The 9,890-nt window shown below is 34.3% G+C and overlaps 1 non-coding gene across 1 annotated transcript; it reads right to left on the reverse strand.

Moving 5' to 3' along the window:
- Positions 1-287: 287 nt before the first annotated feature.
- On the reverse strand, positions 288-360 carry TRNAC-ACA. Its single transcript has one exon. It is a non-coding gene; the product is annotated as a tRNA-Cys (tRNA).
- Positions 361-9,890: the final 9,530 nt, after the last annotated feature.

Consider the following 9,890-nt stretch of genomic DNA (forward strand, 5'->3'; position numbering starts at 1 on the left):
TCACAAACACTAAAATATATCAAGTCACCTTAAGGTTTGATTAAATCTGTGTGATATGCCACTCCCCAAACTGCCTACCAGAAGAAAAGTAAATGATTTATGTAGAAATATAAAATATTTTTCACAACCTAAACACAATTTGTATACACAAAGGTCAGTAAGTGAAGTCATTCAGTCATGTCCGACTCTTTGCAGCCACATGGAATGTAGCCTGCCAGGCTCCTCCATCCATGGGATTTTCCAGGCAAGAGTACTGGAGTGGGTTGCCATTTCCTTTGCCAGGAGATCTTCCTGATCCAGGGATCGAACCTGGGTCTCCTGCATTGTAGGCAGACGCTTTACCATCTGAGCCACCAGGGAAGCCCATCTAGATATTTTCCACTGCACTGTTTTTCAGTGCACTGATCCTTTTTCATGCTCTTTCTAATATAATGTTACATCTATTAGGTTCTTAATTCCCATTAATGTGTTTCAAATATAAACTTTTTAGTGTATAAGTTTTCTATTCATCTTCATCTAACATTTTCATTAGCACTCTCAAGTTACTTTGTGACACTAAGCTCCATTTTTTTGATTATTTGTAGGTATGGTTCTATTTTCTATTTTTAACATCTTGAATTTTATTAATTTTTATTTTTAAGATTAATAGAAAACCTATACACTTAAAATTTTTTATTTGAAATACATTCATGGGAATTAAGAACCTAATAGATATAACATCATATTAGAAAGAGCATGAAAAAGGATCAGTGAACCGAAAACCAGCGCAGTAGAAAATATCTAGGTCAAAGCATGAAGAGAGGGCAAGGATGAAAGATGCAAAATAGAATGTGGGAACCTTATATGCGACATTGTAAAGTCATGTTATTTGTATCTGATTGTAATGTAATAAAAGAGATGGGGAAGAAGGAAAAAGAAATGTTTGACGATATGCAACAAACAACATAGGCAAATGTATATGAATAACTGAATCACTCTATTATAAACCTAAAACTAATACAACATTGTTAACAACTAAGCTCCAATATAAAATAATTTTTTTAATGTTCAAATAGTTATATGAATCCATAGGTAGGTAAAGGAAAACTACACCTTAGAATATCATAGTAAAACTACCAGACAATGGTTAAAGTAAAACAAAGTAATAATAAATATTAAAATCATCCAGATAAAACCACTATGCTTTCAGAAAGATTTTAAATATGTGAAATGTACTGAGATATTTAAATAGATAGTTTATTTGAATTTGAAGTAATCACAGTTGTACTTTTACTGTGTTGAATTAAATTCAACTTTTTTTTCAGACTATATTTGTATGCTTTTCTTTCTTTCAAACTGTTATCCTTATACAAATTGTCATAATTTTCTGGCTTAATGTGAGTTTACTTCCCAAATACACCATCTAAGTTTCTGAAATAATTCTTTCAATACACGTTTTTTTCATGTTTGTGTTAATTTGACCCCTTCAGCTAAATAAGGGCTCCCTAGGTGGCACTAGTGACAAAGAGCTTGCCTACAAATATAGGTAGATGTGAAAGACTCGGGTTCAGACCCTGGGTCAGGAAGATCCCCTGGAAAAGAAAATGGCAATGTATTTCAATATTCTTGCCTGGATAATCCCATGTACAGAGGAGACTTGTGGGCCGCAGTCCCTAGGGTCGCATAGAGTCAGACATGACTGAAGCAGCTTGGCACACATGTACGCAAGCTAAAGAAGGACTTCCCAGGTGGCACTAGTGATAAAGAACCTGTCTGCAAATGCAAGGGTCATAAGAGACCTGGGTTCCATTCTGGGAAAATCCCCTGGAGGAGGACATGGTAACCCACTCCAATATTCTTGCTTGGAGAATCCCTTGGACAGAGGAGCCTGGCAGGCTACAGTCCATTGGGTCACAAAGAGTCAGACACAGCTGAGATGATTTAGCACACATGCACACAAGCTAAATAAACTAGATCGTATGAGTATGTTTCTTAGGGCTTCCATAGCAAATGACCCTAAAATCAGTGGCTTCAAACAAAATACAATCCATGTCAGCAAAACTAGGCTCTGTCTAAAGACTTTAAGGGAGAATCTTTTTCTTATTCTTCTTTATTATTATTTGTGGGTTTTTGTTTTTGTTTTTTTTTTGCCTTTTCTAGCTTTTGGTGAATCTTGTTTCATGGCAGCATAACTCCAACACTGCCATTGCCTTCCCACGGCCTCTTGTTTGCATGTATATGTCAACTTGTTTTCTCTTCTTTTAAGGACACTAATCACTGAATTTAGAGTCCAAACTAATCCAATATGAATGCATTTAAATTTAATTAATTACATCTTCAGAGACCATACTTTCAAACAATGATACATCCTGAGTTTCTTGGTGTACATGATTTTTGGAGGATACTATTCAATCCATTACAGGTTATGACTAAGTTAATTTTAGTTGAATATAATCTCTTTTAATACTGGAGATGAATGGCTCATGTTTGAAAGCTAGATACCTTGTGGTAAATCACAAAGACACAATTTGTTATAAATTAATTTCATTTTTAAATTATTTGAAGTGTTGATATGTTACAAGTGTGTAGAAAATCAGAATTATTTTCTTGTTAAATGTAGCTGGCTCATATAAACCAGTGAATTTCAGAACACTTGCAGGTTAGTTTTCATAGTACGATCGTACATGACCTAATTATTTTCCTTTTTCTCATAACCTGTATATAGAATAAAATCCTGAGTGAGTGAAGTACACTCATAAGATTAAACTATAAGGAATTTGAGTAGTAACACAAATCACAAAATTGTAGTTTCCTTTATGGAGCTAATGCAGCATTGCTGAGTTTCTCTTGTCAGGAGAAGGACATATGAAGTTCCAAAATAATTTAGCGTCCCATGGGGAGAATGTTAGAGCAGTCAGGAGGAAAACAAAGACTTAAGTCAAGTAGTGCAATAAGGTAAAAGGGCAATAACATATAGAAAGGTAAAATAAGCCACAGATTTGAGAAAGGGCTCAGGGTTGCTTAATGCATTAAAAAGACATTTATCTAAGCTCTTTAGAATAACTGGGTGCTGATGAACACCTATTTATCTTTCTGCTTGGGATTCATAATAAAAAGCTTAGAGTGGAGTTACTGAATATTTCTTCTTTCCTGATTTGGATTCATATAAAGAAGTCAGCAATTATAAATGGTTATGTTTAAGTATGTAGAAAGTGTACTTTTTACACCTTGTGCTTCTATAAACCCTGTTAATTATAACAGAAATGTAAAATAATGCTGAAATACTTTTACATTGAAAAGTTGATAAGATCTATATATCTCAGAGCAGAAAATCAGTAAGTATTCAAAGTAATTTTTGCTTAATTAACTTAAAATATTCCCAATTTCCATTCATACCTAACTGATGGCATAGCAAGTGAATGCATAGCAAAAAGATGATGAATACTGCCTTAGGGGACTATGTTAATAATTTTATTAGGCTGCTTACATATGATAATTTAAATAATAGATATCTTTGCAATTATGTTTAAAATCATATTTTTACTATTAATAACAGTATTATAAAATATGTAGCAATCAATGAAATAAAAAGTTAAATATTGATTTGCACGTTTATTTACTGCAGCTCATCAGCACAGAAAAGTCCCTGATATGCCAAGGAGGATGATACTGACAGGTGTTGATCCAACACTCCCCTTTCCATTTATAGTTCAGAAAAACCACTTTCCTGTTTCTGCAAAATTATCCACAAAGTTTATTAGTCTACTTGATTTATTTTCTGTTCTTTAACTCTAGCTGTTTATACCTAGATAGATTATGAGGGTAGATTGTTTTACCACTGCAGTAAAGTTTTACCCTGACCAAAGTAAGCTAATGGAATAATGCTATATTATATTTGGATGACCAAGATGTTTTTAAGACCTTTTCTAAGAATTAAATTGTTAAAAGCACTTAAGAGCTTTTCCAGGAATTTTAATATTACTACCATTATGCTTAGTCAACTATCTTTTGTGAGTATAAGCTTTACTATTTAGAATTTGTTATTATTTTAAACTAATATAGTAAAATATTTTTAGCAGAAACAAGAGAATCATGTAATGCCAAATATCATAAAAGAGTGTATCATATTCTATCTTCCCATTTTTAAGTGACTAATACTGTAATCCACATGAATTCTTAAATTGATGGAATTAAATAATTCATGTTTAGAATAGTCTATGGCTCAAATGGAAAAGGCAATGGCAACCCACTCCAGTACTCTTGCCTGGAAAATCCCATGGACGGAGGAGCCTGGTGGGCTGCCGTCTATGGGGTCGCAGAGAGTCGGACACGACTGAAGTGACTTAGCAGCAGCAGCATGGCTCAAAAAGTAAAGATTCTGCCTGCGATGAGGGAGACCAGGTTCGATCCCTGGGTTGGGAAGATCCACTGGAGAAGGAAATGGCAACCCACTCCAGTGTTCTTGCTTGGAAAATCCCATGCACGGAGGAGCCTGGCAGGCTACGGTCCATGTGGTCGCAAAGAGTCAGAAACGACTGAAGCAACTTCTTTTTTTTGATTTTTCATGTGTTGACCACACATAACTTGAAACATCAACCAACTATTGTTACACATTAAATCAAACCAAAAATAAATCAAACAAGCAAACAAAAAACTTTGGCCCAAATCTATTGAATATGATCAGTATATTCTGGAAAAAAAATGTTTTTGAGTGAATTCAAGTTGAATAAGTCACCATAAATATATAAATTGAAAATGAGATTCCAGAAGTATCTATTTGACTTTGGCACATACAATATTTTTTCTTAGAAGATATTTGCTCCCCCAAAAAACCAAACTCAGACTGTGTTCACATTGGCCTCTGTCTATAGTAGACAAGTATGTTCATGGCATATAAATGGCTTCGGCATAGTTTTCTCCCTTGTTACCTTTTAATTTTATAAGTGGTTTCCAAGAAAATATAATAAAATAGAGAAAAATACATCTCCTCAGTGAATCAATATAATTTTTATAAATCACATTGTGTTTTGAAAAGAGTTCCTCAGTGGATATATCTTGGTTTATGGCTTTAAAATCATGAGTTGTAAGTAGATGAGTTAAAATAATTCTGAAAATATTCAGAAGAAAGGTGAGTTTTGTAAAAACATTGGCAGAGCATTTTATTCATTCCAAGTACTCAAACAGAGAAAAATATCAAGATGATTTAAAAGTTTGATTAATGTCAGCACAATTTTCTCTTTTGGGCTTATGTGAACCTTGTTTATGCTAAATCAATTCGTCTTCCAAAGTAGCTATCTTTTAATTTCTCCCTTGTCTTTTCTTGTTAGACACTATTGGAGATAATAGTTTGTTGTTATTTTTGGATGCAAATATACAGCACCTTTAAATGAAGCCAACCATGGACACAAGAGAAGCTAGAGCAATCCCAAATTCAGAAATGAATCTGTAACTATCTAAATGAAACAAATCACTCTTTCATTAACCTAAGAGATTACGCCATAAAATATCATTATTTTCCCATTTTGAAAATGCAAGTTGTACAAGTTATTGTTCTGGACATGCATTTTATTTCTAGAGCTTTCACCTCCAGGTCATTTTATTAATATAACAATGAATTTTCTTCATTGTTTTCTATAATACCTTGTAAAAGGAATGCTGAATAACTGTTTATTGTTTTCAATGTAACCAAACATCTAAAGAAATTTCTCAAAAAATTTCATTTTATAAGATTTATTACACTGTGCTTACATATAAAGCAAGACATGGTATTTTTGAAAAAGTGACCTAGAATGGAGAACCCTATTAATAGAAAAATTAATATATCATACTATTTAAACTAATAAATTAATCTGTATATTCTTAGTTTAAATTGTCATGTAAGAAGGCTTGTTTCAATTAAAATTAATTAGAATTCATTCAATGCATACAGCTTATGTAAGATATATATAATATATTTACAATATATATAATATATATATACAGTATAATCTAGTTTATTTTCATCCATGAGTAAAAGTTGCCAATAATGTTTTATCTACTGTCATTTTCATGCTTGGCATTTCATATACATATACATGATTACATGAAATATCTCACCTTGCTTTTAAATTATGTCCACTAAATCCCATGTGGTATTTAAATAAGACTTCTAAATAAAATATGATTTGCCTATCTGGATATACATTCAGAGTCCTTTCCTTTCCTGATATCCAACACTGCTAGGGTACTTGAAAAATATGTTGGTCATATCCTCAAGCTTGGCTCATCAGAGAATATAGTTACAAAGGAGTTGAGTGTCTCCTGGGGGAGAAATATTTATCAATCCATATCTACAATTCTATATTATAGGGTCCGTGAGATAAGACCATAATGGGAATATTTGATATACAAATAAAAGTAACAATTTTGTATGGCTAAAGTCCATATCTGCATCATTGAGATAAACAGTTCTAAATCTTGATCTATAACTCAATTTCTAAAGTTTCTTTTTTTTTTTTTAATGTGTCAAGCATAAGACCATATATCTAAATAAGCAAATACCTGGAATATCAGTTTTAAAGACATGTACATGCTTGTATCAGGTTGAAATTTCATGATGAAACATTTGGCTGCAATAAATTTAAATGAAATGTAAATTAATAAAAGCAGTATTCCATATTCCTTCTGTTTATAGCTATGAATATATACCTAGAATCTCTAAAAGTGTATGGTTTATTAATATTGAATGAATATTTGTTAAATCTTGTGAATAACAAATGATTTATTTTTATTTCTGTGATTTATTTATTTCTATATCTGGAACAGGTACAGATATCTGGTATCTGTATCTGGTACAGATATAGTAATCTTTGACTAACTTATGCTGTTACAGCCCTTAGAAGGAACAATAACCAAAATTCTCAAGAAGAAATTAGGGGAAATTACTATTAGTTTTTTTTTTTTTAACTTAAATCATTATCATAACACTTGAAACATGTAGATTATAAATATTTGTGATACTGTAAGAATTATTTTGACCTTCTGGTGAGGTTCATGTGTAGAGTCTTCTCTTGTGCTGTTGGAAGAGGGTGTTTGCTATGACCAGTGCATTATCTTGGTAAAACTCTGCTAGCCTTTGCCCTGCTTCATTTTGTACTCCAAGGCCAAACTTGTCTGTTACTCCAGGTATCTCTTGACTTCCTACTTTTGCAATCCAGTCCCCTATGATGAATAGGGGTCCCCCTGTGGTTCAGCTGGTAAAGAATCCATCTGCAATGAGGGGAACCTGGGTTCAATCCCTGGATAGGGAAGATCCCCTAGAAAAGGGAAGGCTACCCAGTTCAGTATTCTGGTCTGGAGAATTCCATGGACTGTTGGTTGCAAAGAGTTGAACATGACTGAGTGACTTTCACTTTTTTTTTTTTTTATGATGAAAAGGACATCTCTTTTTGGTGTTAGTTCTAGACATAAGAGACGACTCTACACATGGACATCACAAGATTGTCAATACCAAAATTAGATTGATTATATTCTCTGCAGCCAAAGATGGAGAAACTCTGTAGAGTCAGAAAAAAAACAAGACTGGGACTAGTCTTTGGCTCAGATCATGAACTCCTTATTGCCAAATTCAGACTGAAATAAAAGAAAGTAGGGAAAACCACTAGACCATTCAGGTATGACCTAAATCATATCCCTTACGATTATACAGTGGAAGTGAGAAATATATTCAAAGGATTAGATCTGATAGTTAAGGTGCCTGAAGAACTATAGACAGAGGTTCATGACATTGTACAGCAGGTAGTGACCAATACCATCCCCAAGTAAAAGAAATGCAAAGATGCAAAATGGTTGTCTCAGGAGGCCTTACAAATAGCTGAGAAAAGAAGAGAAGTGAAAGGCAAAGGAGAAAGAGAAACATAAACCCATCTGAATGCAGAATTCCAAAGAAAAGCAAGGAGAGATCAGAAAGCCTTCCTCAGTGATCAATGCAAAGACATAAAGGGAAACAACAAAATGGGAAAGACTAGCTATCTTTTCAAAAAAAATAGAGATAACAAGGGCACATTTTATGCAAAAATGAGCACAATAAAGGACAGAGACAGTACGGACCTAACAGAAGCAAAAGATATTAAGAAGACATGACAAGAATACACAGAAGAACTACAAAAAAAATCTTCATGACTCAAATAACCATGATGGTGTGATTACCCACCTAGAGCCAGACATCCTAGAATGTGAAGTCAAGTGGGCCTTAGGAAGCATCACTACAAACAAAGCTAGTGGAGGTGATGGAATTCCAGGTGAGCTATTTCAAATCCTGAAAGACAATGCTATGAAAGTGCTGCACTCAATATGTCAGCAAAGTTTGGGAAACTCAGCAGTGGCCACAGGACTGGAAAAGGTCAGTTTTCGTTCTAATCCCAAAGAAAGGCAATGCCAAAAAATGTTCAAATTACCAATTGCACTCATCTCACACGCTAGTAAAGTAATGCTCAAAATTCTCCAAGCCAGGCTTCAACAGTACGTGAACCGAAATCTGCCAGATGTTCAAAAGAAAAGGCAGAGGAACCAGAGATCAAATTGCCAACATCTGCTGGATCATCAAAAAACCAAGAGAGTTACAGAAAAACGTCTACTTCTGCTTTATTGACCATGCCAAGGCATTTGACTGTGTGGATCACAATAAACTGGAAAATTAAAGAGATGGGACTACCGGATCACCTGACCCTCCTCCTGAGAATTCTGTATGCAGGTCAAGAAGCAGCAGCTAGAACCAAACATGGAAATATGGACTGGTTCCAAATTGGGAAAGGAGTACGTCAAGGGTGTATATTGTCTCCTGTTTATTTAACTGATTCACAGAGTACATCATGCAAAATGCCAGGCTGAAGCACAAGCTGGACTCAAGATATCCAGGAGAAATATCAAGAAACTCAGATATGCAGATGACATGACAGTAATGGCAGAAAGCAAAGGAAACTGAGCTTCTTGATGAAAGTGAAAAAAGAGAGGGAAAAGATAGCTTAAAACTCAACATTCAGAAAATTAAGATCATGGCCTCTCGTCACATCACTTCCTGGAAAATAGAAGCGGAAATAATGTAAACAGTGACACTTTATTTTCTTAAGCTTCAAAATCACTGCTGATGGTTGCTGCAGCCATGAATTTAAAAGATGCTTGCTTCTTGGAAGCAAAGCTATGACAAACCTAGACAGCATATTAAAAAGCAGAGACACTACTTTGCTAGTCAAAAGCTAGCTCTATTTAGTCAAAAGCTAGACTTTGTCTAGTCAAAAGCTCTTTCCAGTCAAAAGCTATGGTTTTTCCAGTAATCATGTATCATGTGGGAGTTTTACTATAAAGAAAGCTGAGAGCCAAATAATTGATGCTTTTGAATTGCAGTGTTGGAGAAGACTCTTAAGAGTCTCTTGGACTGCAAGATCTAACCAGTCCATCCTAAAGGAAATCATTCCTGAATAATCATTGGAAGGACTAATGCTGAACCTGAAACTATAATATTTTGGCAACTTGATGTGAAGAACTGACTCATTGGAAATGACCCTGATGCTGGGAAAGATTGAAGACAGGAGAAGGAGATGACAGAGGTTGAGATGGTTGGATGGCATCATCATCTCAATGGACATGAGTTTGAGTAAACTCGGGTAGTTGGTGTGCAGCAGGGAGGGCTGGCGTGCTGCAGTCCATGGTGTTGCAGAGTCAGATACGACTGAGCAACTGAACTGAACTGAAAGAATTGTTTAAGAAATAGTATGTTAAGCAGGTTACCTATTTTTAAGAATTGTATTCACTTTCTGCATAAAATCGCTTTTTAATAGACAATTTTAGTTACAATATTTTGGACTTACATAATGATGATGGTTGAAAATTCAACTCACAAAACAAAACTCAGTACTGATTAGCCATCACTTCTC

The sequence above is a fragment of the Oryx dammah genome, unplaced genomic scaffold (genome assembly GCF_014754425.2).
Source record: "Oryx dammah isolate SB20612 unplaced genomic scaffold, SCBI_Odam_1.1 HiC_scaffold_4, whole genome shotgun sequence".
NCBI classification, from domain to species: domain Eukaryota; kingdom Metazoa; phylum Chordata; class Mammalia; order Artiodactyla; family Bovidae; genus Oryx; species Oryx dammah.